Genomic DNA, 14138 nt, shown 5'->3' on the forward strand with positions numbered 1-14138 from the left:
TCACTCCCGGGCTCCCTCCCCCTGCCTCTGTCCCTTTGCGAGCTGTTCTCCACGCAGCAATCATTCAGCTTCCCAACAGCCCTCACTCTGAGGAAAAGCCAATGTCCTCATGATGGCCTGAGATTGTCCGTGGATCGTTCTGCATCCCCACCCTGTTACCCCTGGCTGCCAGCAGCCACACCGGCCTCCGTGCTGTTCCTCAGCCATGCCACCATGCTCCTCCCTCAGGTTGGAGACTGCGTCTCCAGTGCTCTCCAGGAATCCCCCATGGCTGCTCTCCAGCCACCTTCAGATCTACACTCAAACGTCCCCTTCTCAGTGAAGCCTTCCCCAAGTAAAATAACACACACCCCCCCACACACCCTCGGATCTCCCTTACCCTGCCTCGTGTCTCTCCATAGCAGTATCACCACCCAGCATGCAAATATGTTTACTTGTCAAGTCCTGTCTCTTCCGCTGGAACATCATCTCAACATGTCAGAGGGTTTGTTTTGTTCACTGCTGTATCCGTGGAATCTAAAACAATTTCTGAATGTAGTAGACACGTTCAGATGAGTGAATCATCCAGTTAACCATTTAGGAAGGGCTGCAGAGGAAGAAAATGAAGCTCAGAGGAGCAAACCAGTTGCCCAGGTTTGCGCGGCTAGCGTCTGGCCATGGTCGGGGCTCAAGCCAACTCTGGTTGCCATGTCCTGTCACAGAATGTGCTTTTCCTTTCCTGGAGTTGGGTCTTCCAAACCATGTCACTTGGCAGCTTTACCAAGGCCTGGTGCTGAGGGAGGAAGGGAGGACATCGGTAGGGGCAGTCCTCTCTCCTCCGGGGGGTCACAGCCCCAGTGGGGGGCCAGCCAGAGTGAGAAACCGAAGCAGGAGGCCGGGAGATGCCCTGGGAGGGTGGGTCCTACAGCCCGGGGATGTGTGATACCTGAGACAGAGCTTCTGACAGGTGAGCCAGACTATGACCCCGAGCCCGCCGGTCAGGGGTAACCAGGACTCCTGCTTTTCATCCCAGTGTGCCCAAAGCTTTCATTTCCCATATGAGGCTGGAAGGGAAGAGACTTGGGAAGGGAACCCAGATCAGAAAGCTGCATTGCGCCAGGCACTTTCTACAAACTTTTTGTTTACATTTTCACGACAACCCACTTTGTTATCAAGATCACAGGGCAGAAAAGAAAGTGGGGTAGGCCCTGCAGGATCCGTCCAGGAAGCCCAGCTCAGGTCGGGGCTGTGGCTCTGAGGAACCTTTCCATCTGCTCAGCCCTCCCCAGGCTGAGGTGGGTGCCCCCCGTCCCTCTGGGCTGCGGACTCCCTGAGACAGGCACAGCCGCCCTCCATCCCCACGTGGCACGTCTCAGGGAGCCTGGCAAGCAGGAGGCAATCCGTGCTACTGAGTGAGGTGGAATGAATGAGTGCGTGGGGACTCAGTGGTTGGTGTGGCTCGTGCAGCGTTGCCCGCCTGTGGGTGACCGTACCGGGACTCGGCCTCTGACCTGCGCACTCCCGTAGCGTCCTGTCACCCAGGGGTCCTGTCCCGTTGCTCCAGCATCTGGCTTGCACATGTCGTGCTGAGCCTGCCTTAGGAGATGAGACGCGTACAGCGGACCGCTGTGGGCACCAGCAGGAGAGCCCTCTGAGCCCGCCTGTCAAAACCAGTGCAGTCCTTCTGCTGTCACGCGGCTCTGGCAGCCCAGGGTTAGGCCTCGGAAGGCTTTCTGGACTTGGGAAGATGCAACTGGGAGGTGGTCCATAACCACAGAGCCAGGGGAAGATCCCCATCCCTACAGTGGAACACTGGTTTTTTTCTCTGCTTCCTAATCGTGGAGAAATGTCATCAGGCCCCAAGTGGCTTCCTCCTCGCTGGGCCCCGATTCAGGCAGAAGCACAGGACTGCCAACAGGGAGTTTGGAGCTCGTAACTCAACTGTGGGCAGGGCCTGGGGGGCCTGATTCCAATTAAAGATGTCAAATGTATTTATGGATTATGCAATCAACAGGTATGCAAGCAGCCTCGATGGCCGACCAGGCCACCCTGGAGATAGGCCTGTAATTAATTAATCCCAGTGGGCCTGCCAAATTCTGTTTCAAACATGAGTGCTCCGGGGGATATTGGGGACCAAGTCTGGGGCCTGCTTTAGACCCTGCTTTGCTTCAGGGAGGGCCGAGAAGCCGGGCTATAAGGTCTGTCTGAACAGAGACTTGGGGGATCTGGGTTTGAATCACGGCTCTACCACTTACTGGCTTGACTGGTGTGACCTCAAACGTGTTATTGAAGCTCTCAGAGCCTGGCCTCTGCTTCCGAAAAGCCCTGGTGTGGGCAGCGTGCTTCACCTTCTCATTCCCGACCTTGTTGTTCCCATAGATGGACGGACAAAGCAGCCACTCCTCGCAAGGAATAACTGCTATGGAAAGCGCATGCCCATCCTAAACATCTCTGAGCCTCACTTTACGCCTCTGTGAAGTGGACTTGCCACCCTGCCCTCTGGTCCCTCTCTGGTCCTTTGAGCTCTTACCAGCTGACAGAGATTCAAACAAGATTCTCAGCAGCCTTGGGCTCTGGCCTGGTCCTCAGTTGTACCCCAGGGCCCAGAACTGAATTTAAGGAGGTAAATCCCTCCAGGAACTCACAGTCCAAGGGGTGGGTTGGATGCCTGCACCCACCAGGATTTGTAGGAACAGGGGTGGCAGTGACGCCACAAGCTGGGCCAGACGCGGAGCTGCCCGCTGCCCACGGTCGGCTCAGCTCCCTCACCTCGACCAGGTGGACAGGGCCTCGCCCTTGCAGCTCGCAGTCTCAGAGAGGTCAGTGGTGCAGCAGGTGGTGAACACACGGTCCTCCGCCTCTGGTCCATACCGTGTTGCACTGCCGACCATCATGGTCCTTGGGGTGGGGGCCACTGCCAGCGTTGCCGGGTCACCACACACTCCACCTGGGCGCTGGGCCTGCTCCAGAGCTGTTGGGTCTGAACTCCTTAGTTCTTCTCTCTTCCCTTCCCCTCTGAGGTGTGTTTGCATTTGATCAAATTCCCCCAGCTGCAGGCTGGATGGTAAGGATCTGGAGAGCAGGTGATAGGCCAGGCCAGGTAGAGAGCAGTGAGGCCCTGAGGCAGGTGGTGTGAGCTCGGGGCAGAGAGGGCCATGGCACCTGGTGCTGTATGAGAGGCCTGCTCGGGGAGACTGGTGAGGTTGAGTGTGTGCACATGTGTGCATGTATATATGTGAATATGTTGGTATGCACACACATGAGTGTGTGTGCATGTGTGCATGCGTGAGCGTGTGGTGGGCAACAAGGTGGCAGAACCAAAGGGGAAGCTGGACTCCCTGCACACGAAGTCGGGGATGGTCCAGAGGAAGCTGACCCCGTGTGTCCCCTACTGCTCCACCCCTTAGATGCCAGTCCTGGCCCTACTCTCTCATTCTGTGACATGGCCCTCAGTCATGGCTGTGACACAGAGCCCACCCTTGAGGCAGAGAGCTCTTCTTAGAGAATGCGGTCTGTGCTGGGGTCGTGGCCTCTTGGGCAGCACCAATTACCTTGTGTAGCATGTCCTGTCATGAGAATGCTTTGTATTCATGATCTGACTTAACTCCACTCTTTGGGCCCGAAGCTCAGAATGGCCTACTCACCGTGGAGGGCAAATGCTGGCCAGCATCCTCCACCCCCCACAGGAGACAGTACTGGGGGCTGATGGAACCTGCCAAGCCCTAGGCCAAGTGCAGCTCTAGCCCCTGGTCTGCTACCCTGTTTCCTTTTGGGAGTACTTGGGGTTCAGTCTTTAAAAAAAAAAAAGAAGATTTTATTTATTCATGAGAGACACAGAGAGATAGGCAGAGACACAGGCAGAGGGAGAAGCAGGATCCCTGCTGAGAGCCTGACATAGGACTCAATCCTGGGATCACAACCTGAGCCGAAAACAGATGCTCAACCACTGAGTCCCCCAGGTGCCCCTTAGGGGTTGGTCTTGACCCTCTGCTGGAGGCACCTATTCCCCTGTCTCCTGCCCACTCCCGGGGTTGGGGCCCTGTCACACTGGATCTGCTGCATGGCCGTCCATTAGGCACTTGTCCTCCCAGGCCCTGTTCCCACCCGGTCGCTCCAGCTGACAGCCATGTTCCTGCCAGCGCCAGTGGCTCCCCGTCTACCCTGCACCTCTTTAATAGTGCCACCAAGGGTACTTCTTCTTCCCCAGGGTATGGCTTGGGGGTGACTGTCTAAACCTGTCAGCTATAACTACCCCTGAATTTCTAAAGCTTTGCTCCACAGCCCTGTGTTAGTGAGCAGGACACGGGAGATCCAGAGATGTGAATGAAATCCCCAAGGACGCCCGGTGAGCGACAGGCACTCAGCAACTCAGAGAGCCAGCAAGAACCCCAGAGATGACTTGCAGCCCATTGCTTAGACCCCTCCAGAGATAGGATGCTCAACCTCTTCTTGGAGAGCCCATCCCCATGCTGGATGCTTCCCACAGAGGTCTCAGCCTTCCTCACACATGCCCTATCATCCAAGGAAGACAATTGACACTCTCTCTTGCTAGAACGTCTCCAGGGCCCTGGGTGAATGACTTCTAGGAAGGTTACCCTGGCTCCAGAGCTAGCCAAGGACGTCTGCTAAGTGAAGCCGGTGTCCTCGGCAGGGTGTCCTAGGCAGGAAAGGGAGGATGATGCCAAGTCTGATGGCAAACAAATTGCACCCCCTCCTCTCTCACGCTGCTTTCTCCTGGTATTGCTTTCATTGAAGCTGATTGTTTTCCTGAAATCCAGCCCCAAATTGTGAATTAGCCCTAAGTTAAACAAGGGCTGGGGCTCTGCTGTCCTCGTGGGCATATGTCCCACCTTGAGAGCCCAAGTGGGTTCTAGTTAAGGGCGTGACATCTCCCCTTAGACTGCTTAGATGCCAGTCCTGGCCCTACTCTCTCATTCTGTGACTTGAGCACTTTACTTAATCTCTCCGTGCCTCAGTTTCCTCATGGGATCAAGTAGGGGCCATAATAGTATCTGATTCACAGTAAGCAATGTGATTCCTACTTCCCTGCTCACTGGCTGAAAGTATGAGTCTTAGGCAGTAAACATCCTCTGGATTGTTTTCACTCATCACTCAGACTTTTCAGAAGGACTCTCAAGCCATGGGAGGTGTGTTCCCCAGAAGCCCAGTTAGCTTCTCTCCAGGCCCTGCAGAGGCCTGAGGGTCCAGGTGATACAGTCCACCAGGAGGTGAGTCCAAGGCTCTGGGCTTGGCTTCAGTTGCAAGGAGGCCTTGTGGGGGTCAATTTGTGCAAGAGCAGTGACAGAGGAGGAAGACACCATGGCCCAGGCAGCACAGGGGACGTTGGGAGTGGAGACTGTCAGGAAGGTTGGCTGTGAAGGAGAAGTGGGTGGTGCAGGGCTGAAGGAGGCTGCGGTGGTCCCTTTAAGAGATTTTAAATGAGCCTAGTCACCCTTGCATCCCAAACATCTTTCATGGCCAAGAACCCATTCTTAGCAAGATGTCCTAATGTGGGAAAAACGCAAACCAGCCCCGTCTTGGTGCTGAGGTTATGACATTTCCTGCTAAGGAGTCTACTGTACTGTTAGGCCTGACCATGGACTCCCAGAGCACAGCAGGGGACAGAGATGGATCCCACCAGCGACTTTCTAATTCCAGCCCTGGCCTTCTGAGCCCCAGGCCTCTCCCCTGTGGTGTGAACTTTCACAAGATCTTAGACTTCCACGTGGATGATAAAAGAGATAGCGGACTTCAGTTTAACAAACACTCCATCTAGTGGACAGCTACTCTATACTAGGCCCCAGGGACCCAGAGATGATTAACGGGGCATCCCTACCCTTGCGTTGCTCCCAGTTCAGAATAATCACCAACATTTATTGGATACTTACTATATGCCAGGCCCTCTGCTGGATAGGGACAATATATATGGCCCCATTTAATTCCATACAGACTGTTTCTTTTCCCACTGTACAGAAGGAGAAACTGAAGCTCTGAGAAGTTGGATAACTTGTCCAAAGTCACACACATAAAAAGGCTGAGGAGCAAGATTCACAACCAGGCTTCCAGTGTGGCCCCTGTTTCCTTCAACATGCACAGTACATAAATGTCCTTATCGGGGATATGGATAAACCTGTGGGCTAATTACAGCCATTTGACTGATGGGGACACTAAGACACAGAGGGGAAGTAGCTTGCCCAAGGTCATCTAGGAATGAAATGATAGCTCTGTCATGTGAACCCAGGTCTGACAGTACTTGCATTTTGAGTTATTTATCTCTGTGATTTCCCTGGGGAGTATAATTAACATCTTAATCTGTAGAACATTGGTTTAATATCAACTTAATTACAATAGCGTATAAAACTTTGTTCCTATATAACTTCTTTCCCTCCTCTCCCTCTGTGCTGCTGTGGTCTTACAAATTATACCCTTAGGTATTACAAAACCCACCAACCAAGAATTATAATTGTTGCCTTATAAAGTTGCCTTTTAAATCAGGTACTTGAGGGATCCCTGGGTGGCTCAGTGGTTTAGCGCCTGCCTTTGGCCCAGGGCATGGTCCTGGAGTCCCAGGATCAAGTCCCACATCAGGCTCCCTGCATGGAGCCTGCTTCTCCCTCTGACTGTGTCTCTGCCTCTCTCTTTCTCTCTTTGTGTGTGTGTGTGTCTCTCATGAATAAATAAATAAAATCTTTAAAAAAAATTAAATCAGGTACTTGAAAAAAAGAGCTGCAAACAAAAAACATTTATACTGTCTTTTATATTTACCTATAAAGTTACCTTTACTGTTCCTCTTGATTTCTTCATGTGGATTCAAGTCACTGTCCAGTATCCTTTCAGGTCAGCCTGAAAGACTGCCTTAGTGATTCTTGTGGGAAGGTCTGCTGGCAACAAATACTCTTAGTTTTTGTTTATATGAGAATGGCTTAATTTCTTCATTTCTTGTGGGATAGTTTTGCTGGATATAGAATTCTTCATTGACAGTTCTTTTCTTTCAGTATAGTGATATGTCAGCCAACTGCCTTCTGGCTTCCATGGTGCAGGCTGATGAGAAATCAGCTATTAATCTTATTCAGAAATATGAGTCATTTCTCACTGCCTTTAAGGCTCTCTCTTTATCTTTGGCTTTCAGCAGTTTGATTAGGATATGTCTCTGTGTGAATCGTTTTGAGTTGATCCTACTTAGAATTCATTGAGCTTCTTGGATGTGTAGATTAATGCTTTTCATCAAATTTGAGGAGTTTTCAGCTATTCCATTGTTAATATCTTTTCTGCCTCTTTCTCTGTCTCCTCTCCATCTGGAACTCCCATTGTGAATATGTTGATATACTTGATGGTGTCCACAGGTCTCTGTTCATATGTCTTTATTCTTCTTTCTGTTCCTAATACCATCTAATGTCAGTTCACCTATCCCCAAGTTTGCAAATGCTTTCTTCCTGCTCAGATCTATTCTTGAGCATTTCTGGTGAATTTTTCACTTTATTTATTGTATTTTTCAACTATACAAGATGTGATTGTTTCTTTTTTTAAATAATTTCAGTCTCTTTATTGATAGTCTGTATTTAATGAGACGTCACTCCCACACTTTAGTTCTTTGGTCCTCATCTTTTTAATTCTTTCAACATATTTAAAATATCTGATTTAAAGTCTTTGTCTAGTAAGTACAACTTCCAGACTTCCTCAGAGACACTTTCTACTGATTGCTTTTTTCCCTGTTTGTAGGTCATAGTTTGTTTCTATGCATGTCTTATAATTTTTTGTTGGAAACTAGGCATTTAAAATAATATAATATGACAACTCTGGAAATTGATTCTCCTGCCTCTTCAGGTTAAGTTGTTGCTATTTGTTGATATTACTATTTGCTTAGTGACTTTTCTACACCAACTCTGTAAAGTACATATTCTTTGTCATGTGTGGCCACTGAAAATTCTGCTCAGTTAGCTTAATGTTCAGCTAATGAGCAAGATCTTGTTTGCCTCAACTTGTATACACTATCCCAGACTGCTTTGATAGTAAACTATTGCCTCTGACTGTTTTCAACAAACACACCAAGGACAAGTCTCTTAGCACTAGGTGAGTACCAAAGACAGATCAAATATAGACAGATAACACTGACAGTGGGATTTTCCAGGGAATCACCAGGCAGGTCATAGGGTAACTGTTCTCTAGAAATAAGGCTCTAATGGAGCTCTGACATGGTTTTGTACCCTCCAGGGGCTGCTGGGCTACTGATTTTCACTGTGATTACAGGCGTTGCTTTTCATAGCTGCTATGGTGAAGTGTAGAGTATGGGAATAGGACAAGTTAAGATGCCACAAAATTTTCTACTTTTACTGAAATTCAGTTGTTTTTATTGAATAAATGCTCCCTGGATTGCTGCAAGCCTTTGATTAACTTCCAGAGTTCTGAAGAAAGTTTATTCTAACTAGTTTTTCCAGTGTCCTTATTGCTTTTATGGAAAAGAGAATTTTTGGGAGGTCCTTACTTCACCAAATGGTTTAATGATATCCATGTCCTTGCACTTTTGCCTGGAGGCAGGATACATAGGCACGAAGGGCAAAGTTGGGTGTAGGACACAACACAGAAGGCAATTTGCTGATGGTTTACTACGTGCCAGAGGCCTGGTTATGATAATAAGGGTCATAGGAATCCCCAGGAGAGACAATCAAGGTACATGGAGTTATAGGTAAATGTTACCGGAGAAGGTGAAACCCTGGATTGCCAGGACTGGCAAGAGGGAGGGTACATTCACTCAACCTGGCACCTTCTGTCGCTTGACAGTCTCTTATGCGAGTACTCAGTCATTCACTGGCCAGGCCTCTGACTAGGATCTTTTTTTAATCTGAACTAACCAAATGCCACTGCTCCATCTGGGAGATTTGTTTTTAGTTTTAAAATTTCAGCCTCTCTCCCAGGCTGTACCTTTTGACTTACTCAGCCAGGTAGGACCTGAGCCTTTATCTTGAAACCTAGCACCATCTTCTCCTCATTCGTGATGTGTCCTTTCCCCTGCTGATCAGAGCTTAGGACCAGGTAAATCTAGTCTCATATCAGGACTCCCCATGTCAGAACCTCTCTGCCACCATCTCCCACAGCACCTGGAATTCCACCATCATCACTAAATTGTTGCCTTGTCCAGTCATCTGTATTTAATAAATTCTGATTTCCTGAAATACAAGTTCCAAGGGGTTACTAGCCTGGAAGTCACACCTGGTGGATTTGCCACTTACCATATGTATGCCCTAAGAATATGAGTTATATGGTCCTAATTTTTAGACCTGTAAAATAAGGGGGAAGGTCTGTAAGAAGGCTTTGAAACTTGGGAGTCCAGGACTGTGACAGCTGGGTGGGGTGGTTCCTTCAAGGAGTCACAAAGTCTTCCCAGCAATTCAGAGCAGAGTTAGATGGCCCCCTGGGCTCCCAGGAGCTCTAGTGCCTCCCTCTGTCCCCTACCTACAAATATCCACACAAGGTGCCTGTCTGAAGCTGGGTCTCCCCAGCCACGTTGGATATAACAAGAGCGAGAACTTCCCAGATTCATCTCTACGTCCCCAGCAGTCAGACCCAGGACCTATATATAGCAGGTGCTCTAGCAATGTTGGTCTCCACTATAAAGTTCTTGGGACTTGCTACAGTTTCCTGATAGTCTCACCACAACCTGTTAACACGCAGGCTTAACGTAAGTGCAGAAGACGTTGAAAGGGAGAGAGAGAAGGAAGGCTTTATGGCCCTTTAAAGTTTACAAATGTTTTCACCTCTTCATCATTCACCAACAAATATTTCTTTTTTTTTTTTTTTTTTAACCAACAAATATTTCTTAAACGCTGTGCCTATAAAATCATCCCCCCAAAGAGTATCACTCTTGTTATCCCCATTTTGCAAGTTGGGAAACCAAGGCTCAGAATGATGTTGTGCCTCCTCTGTGGTCACAGTAAATGTCAGTCTGACTGGTCCTAAGACCTGGGGCTCCCCATCAGTGCTTCCACCTTCCTCCTCCAGTGAGTCTGACTCACTCCACCCCAGGACAGGCAAACACAAATGATAATAAAACATGAGGGGATCCTTGGGTGGCTCAGTGGTTTAATGCATGCCTTTGGCCCAGGGCGTGATCCTGGGGTCCCAGGATCGAGTCCCACGTCAGGCTCCCTACATGGAGCCTGCTTCTCTCTGCCTGTGTCTCTGCCTCTCTCTCTCTCTCTCTCTCTCTCACACACACACACACACACACACATGAATAAATAAATAAAATCTTTAAAAAAATAAAATAAAATAATAAAACATGAGCTTCAGAGGGCAGAAGTGTTTCACTGTAGCCCAGTGCCTAGAGCAGCACCTGGCACATAGTAGATGTTCCATCAATATTGGTCTAATTGAATGAACGAAGGAGTCTTCTAAAACGCGGGTAAAGGATGAGTGATGACAGCCCCCAAAGAGGCCTGGCATGAGGAGAAAGAGCCACGGGTCTTCAGTACCTCAGTGAGCCAGGCGTGGTGCAGGCTAGTGAGGACTCTATCCTGCTAGCAGCTCCGTGGGGTGGGAACTGTCGCGGGGGCCCCAGGGAAGGAACCGACCTGTCCGGTCCCCTAACCAGGGATGCGATCAGCTAAGGCCTGGAGCTCAGGCCTGTGCAGTGCGGGGGCCAGGTTCTTCCCATCCTCCACCACCCTGACTGTTGAAGTTGGAAATATTCTGAGGGCCGGCTAATCCAGTCTCCTGGATTTATAGAGAGAGGTGAGTGATTGCCCCGCCACGGCAATCCAGCCCCCAAGCTGCCGTTCCTGGCACTCAAAAGTTGCCCAGAGCACACACCCTGTGCAGCTGAAACCCACGGCAAGCTCCTGGGAGCTGACAAACGTCTCCAGAACCCAGAGGTGTGCGCACACACACCCACGAACACACAAAGACGGTCATGCTGCGCCCGCCACAGCCAAGGAGCCCCGGGCTCCTCTGAGTGTATTTTAAATCCATTCTGACTCCCCAGAAAGTCTGTTTTTGTTATTCACGCTGACCTTTTAAACTCCACGCAGTCCTGCATTTTTCCCGGGGCCTCGGTAGGACCTATTAATAATTCCGCTCTCCCACCAAGGCCCTGGGCTACAGCCTTCTCTCTCCTGTGCTGTAAAAGCCGCCCCCCCGCCCAACTGCTGGCGAGTTCGCCCTCCTCTCCAGACACTAGAGGGGGAAACACAGCGCCCACCCCCAGCCGTGGGGAGAGGAGGTCATGCGCACGGCCGCCGCCTGTGCTCTTCCAAGGTGAGGACAGGTGGTCTGGCCCCACCAAGGCCAGCATCGGGGCACTGGATGGCGGGGGGAATGTGGCTGAGTCGGCCCCCTGCCTCCAGCCGCTCTCTCCTCTCTCTGAGCAAACATCTCTGCAAATAAATCTCCTCTTTCTGCCTTTCTCTCTCTCTGCTGGGTTACTGCTTCAATTTCATTAAAGACTCTGGAAACATTCTTCAGGCCCGACCGAGATATATAATACGGAGAACAGAGATTTGCTTCATAACCCACAAACTATTAAAAATATTAGTGTCCCCCAGAGAGTCTCTCTTAAAGATTCCTTCTCCCTCTCTGCCTCCCTCTCCCCCTGGCGCACGGTGCCAACAATAATGCAGGCGGGCTGGTCTGAGCCATTTCCTTGAAAGAAAATAAAGAAGAGATAAGGCCTTGGAGAAACCTCTCTTTGTGCCTGAATAATATCCGTCATCCTATACGTCTAGCTAGAGCTTTGTACTCATCAAAGCCCCTTTCACCACCGTTATCTTGTCTGATCCTCAAAGACACACAAAGTGGGGTCATGTCCTTTATGTTAGGGGGAGAAACTGAGGCCCTAGGGAGGAGAAGAGATTTAGTGTTGAGGCAGAGCTGGGCCTAGAACCCAGCTTCTTCTGGTTCCCAGCCTGGAGGGCTTTCTCATTCCAGTGAGTGTATTAACCTGCTTCATTCCTCAGTAGCAAAGCCCACTCCCCATGTGTAGGAAACCCCTGAGCTTCCTCTGGCCTGACTGCCTACCAAGGATCTAGTACTTGATGTCCCTGTAGGTGAGCTGGCTGTCTTGTGTTTATCTGAGACACATTGAGGGCACCCCCGGCTAGGCTGAGAGCAAGGCCAGGAGTGAATGAGGGTGCCATGCTGCTGCTCTCGGGGAGGTCCCATCCAAGGGCAGGGCGGTGAGACCCCAGGAAGACCAGTCAGAGTGCCCAGAGCACAAGAGGACACTTGGCCAGGTAGGCAACGGCCCCAGGAGTGATGCTCAGCTGTGATTTCTGAGGATGGACAGAAGTTAAGCAAAGGAGATGGAAGAGAGAAGCAAGTTTGAGACCCAGAGGCCAGAGATGTTTTAGAAGAACAGAGATATAACCAGCAGTGATGAAAGATGAACAGGGAGAGGCCAGAGGCCCTGATGCTCAGTAACGGCTTGGCTTTGTCCCTAAGAACAATGGGGTCTTCAGGGTCGCATGTCTCCAGGGTGTGTCTCCAGGTGTGTCTCCAGGGTCGCGTGTGAATTCATCCATGGGATAGTCACCGAATACCCATGGGTACTTGTGTTCTGCTTGGGATCTCAGTGTTGATGGAGAATGAAGTGAAGGGGATGGGGACAAGGGGGGGGGGGGGGGCGCAGAGAGATGGCCTGAACAGGGGAGTGGGGGCAAAGAGGCGTGGTAGGTTGAGGAGTTGGGAGGTAGGCTCAGGGATCCAGTGCAGGGTGGTGGCCAGGACATGGATTCCAGGCTGACCCCGGGACCAGGGCAGCTGCTCCTGCAGGCGGATTGGGGTTAGGAGCCCTCTGTGACTGCTGAGGAAACCGAGCCCCAGTGGAGTGACATGCTAGCTCCCCTGAGTCACCGTGGCACCGAGCAGAGCCTCAGCTCCCCATCCCTCAGGCAGCAGCTCCTGAGTTCCTCCAGCACCCTCCTCCCTGAGCCCAGCTGGACCCTTCCCCAGGGAGAGCGTGAGTGCGACTTCAGGGCTCCTACGGAAACAACCCAGAGCCTTCTCCAGGCCAAATAGGGGCCTGTGGGCAGCCTCCAAGGTCTGAGAAACCAACACATTCCTTGGGGCTTGCCCTCTGGGATATTTAAAAATAGCTTCTTATAAGAATTTGAAAAGCCAAGGCCAGGCCCTTCCTAATGTCCAAGCATAAGGGACAAGGCTGGCACAGGCTTTCTGTGGGTCACCTTGGACTGGTCACTCCTCGCCAGGCCTCAGAGACCACCCTCCCTGTCCCCGTTAGGCATCAGATGAGAGCACTGTTTTCTGCCCACAGTCCCCATCAGCACTGTTGTCCTGTCAGTAACATGTTGCCTAACAGGTCACACAGGATGCACGCACAAGATAGAGGCAGCCTGCTGTCATCGAGGGACCAGCCCCTTGATTGGAGAAATCAAACAGCCCACTGGTGCTGTTCACGTTTCTGGAGTCCTGAGCTAGTGCACTAGAGAGTTCCCTGGTGCCTCCTCCATCACGTGCCTCCCGATTCTCAGGGGCCTGAGGCTGGCTTTGGGGAGCCTGCTGGGATGGGAGCTGCTAAAGGGGGCTGGGGAGCCTGGGTGACACCCTGAGTAGCCCTGGCGAGGGCCCCTGAAGTGCCCTCATCCTCCCAGCCTGCAGTCACACCCCCATCCTGCCTGGTCTGGCGTGGAGCTTGGACCCGTTGACACAGCGGGATGCTGAGGCCCCAGACTTTCCCCATCCTTGCCCGGGCACTCCCAGCATGTCAGGTCACTACAGAAGGGACTCGGGAGCCCTGCCCAAGTACTTGCTGAATGCTGTCTTCTCTAGAATGTCTTCCTAGAAGTATCTTGTCACCCAGGACAGTGCCTCCCAACTCCGAACACCATGGCTCTTTCTAACTCAACATGCACATCTCAGACCCTCTTTTACCTTTTCAGAATAAATATATATTTTGAAATAAGTTATATATGTAAAACACATGAGATACGAATTCAATGTATTTTACATTAAATAAGTTACATATCATGAGTTAAACCAGAACCAAAAGCCGTGATAAAATTACCAATGTCCCTTCCACCCAACCCCCAGCCAGTCTGACACCCACCCAGCCCACCGAGAATCACTGCTGGTGGGTCACCAAGCATTTACTGAACGTCCAGCATCTGCAAGGCACAGAGCGTACATTGATGAGCACACAGACCAGTACT

General features: G+C 50.8%; 1 protein-coding gene across 12 annotated transcripts in view; it reads left to right on the forward strand.

The window, feature by feature from the left end:
• Nucleotides 1-14138, forward strand: part of TRABD2B (TraB domain containing 2B) — a 210667-nt gene that overhangs the window by 133449 nt on the left and 63080 nt on the right. The window lies entirely within an intron of this gene.

This window comes from Canis lupus, chromosome 15 (genome assembly GCF_003254725.2).
Source record: "Canis lupus dingo isolate Sandy chromosome 15, ASM325472v2, whole genome shotgun sequence".
Taxonomy (NCBI): Eukaryota; Metazoa; Chordata; class Mammalia; order Carnivora; family Canidae; genus Canis; species Canis lupus.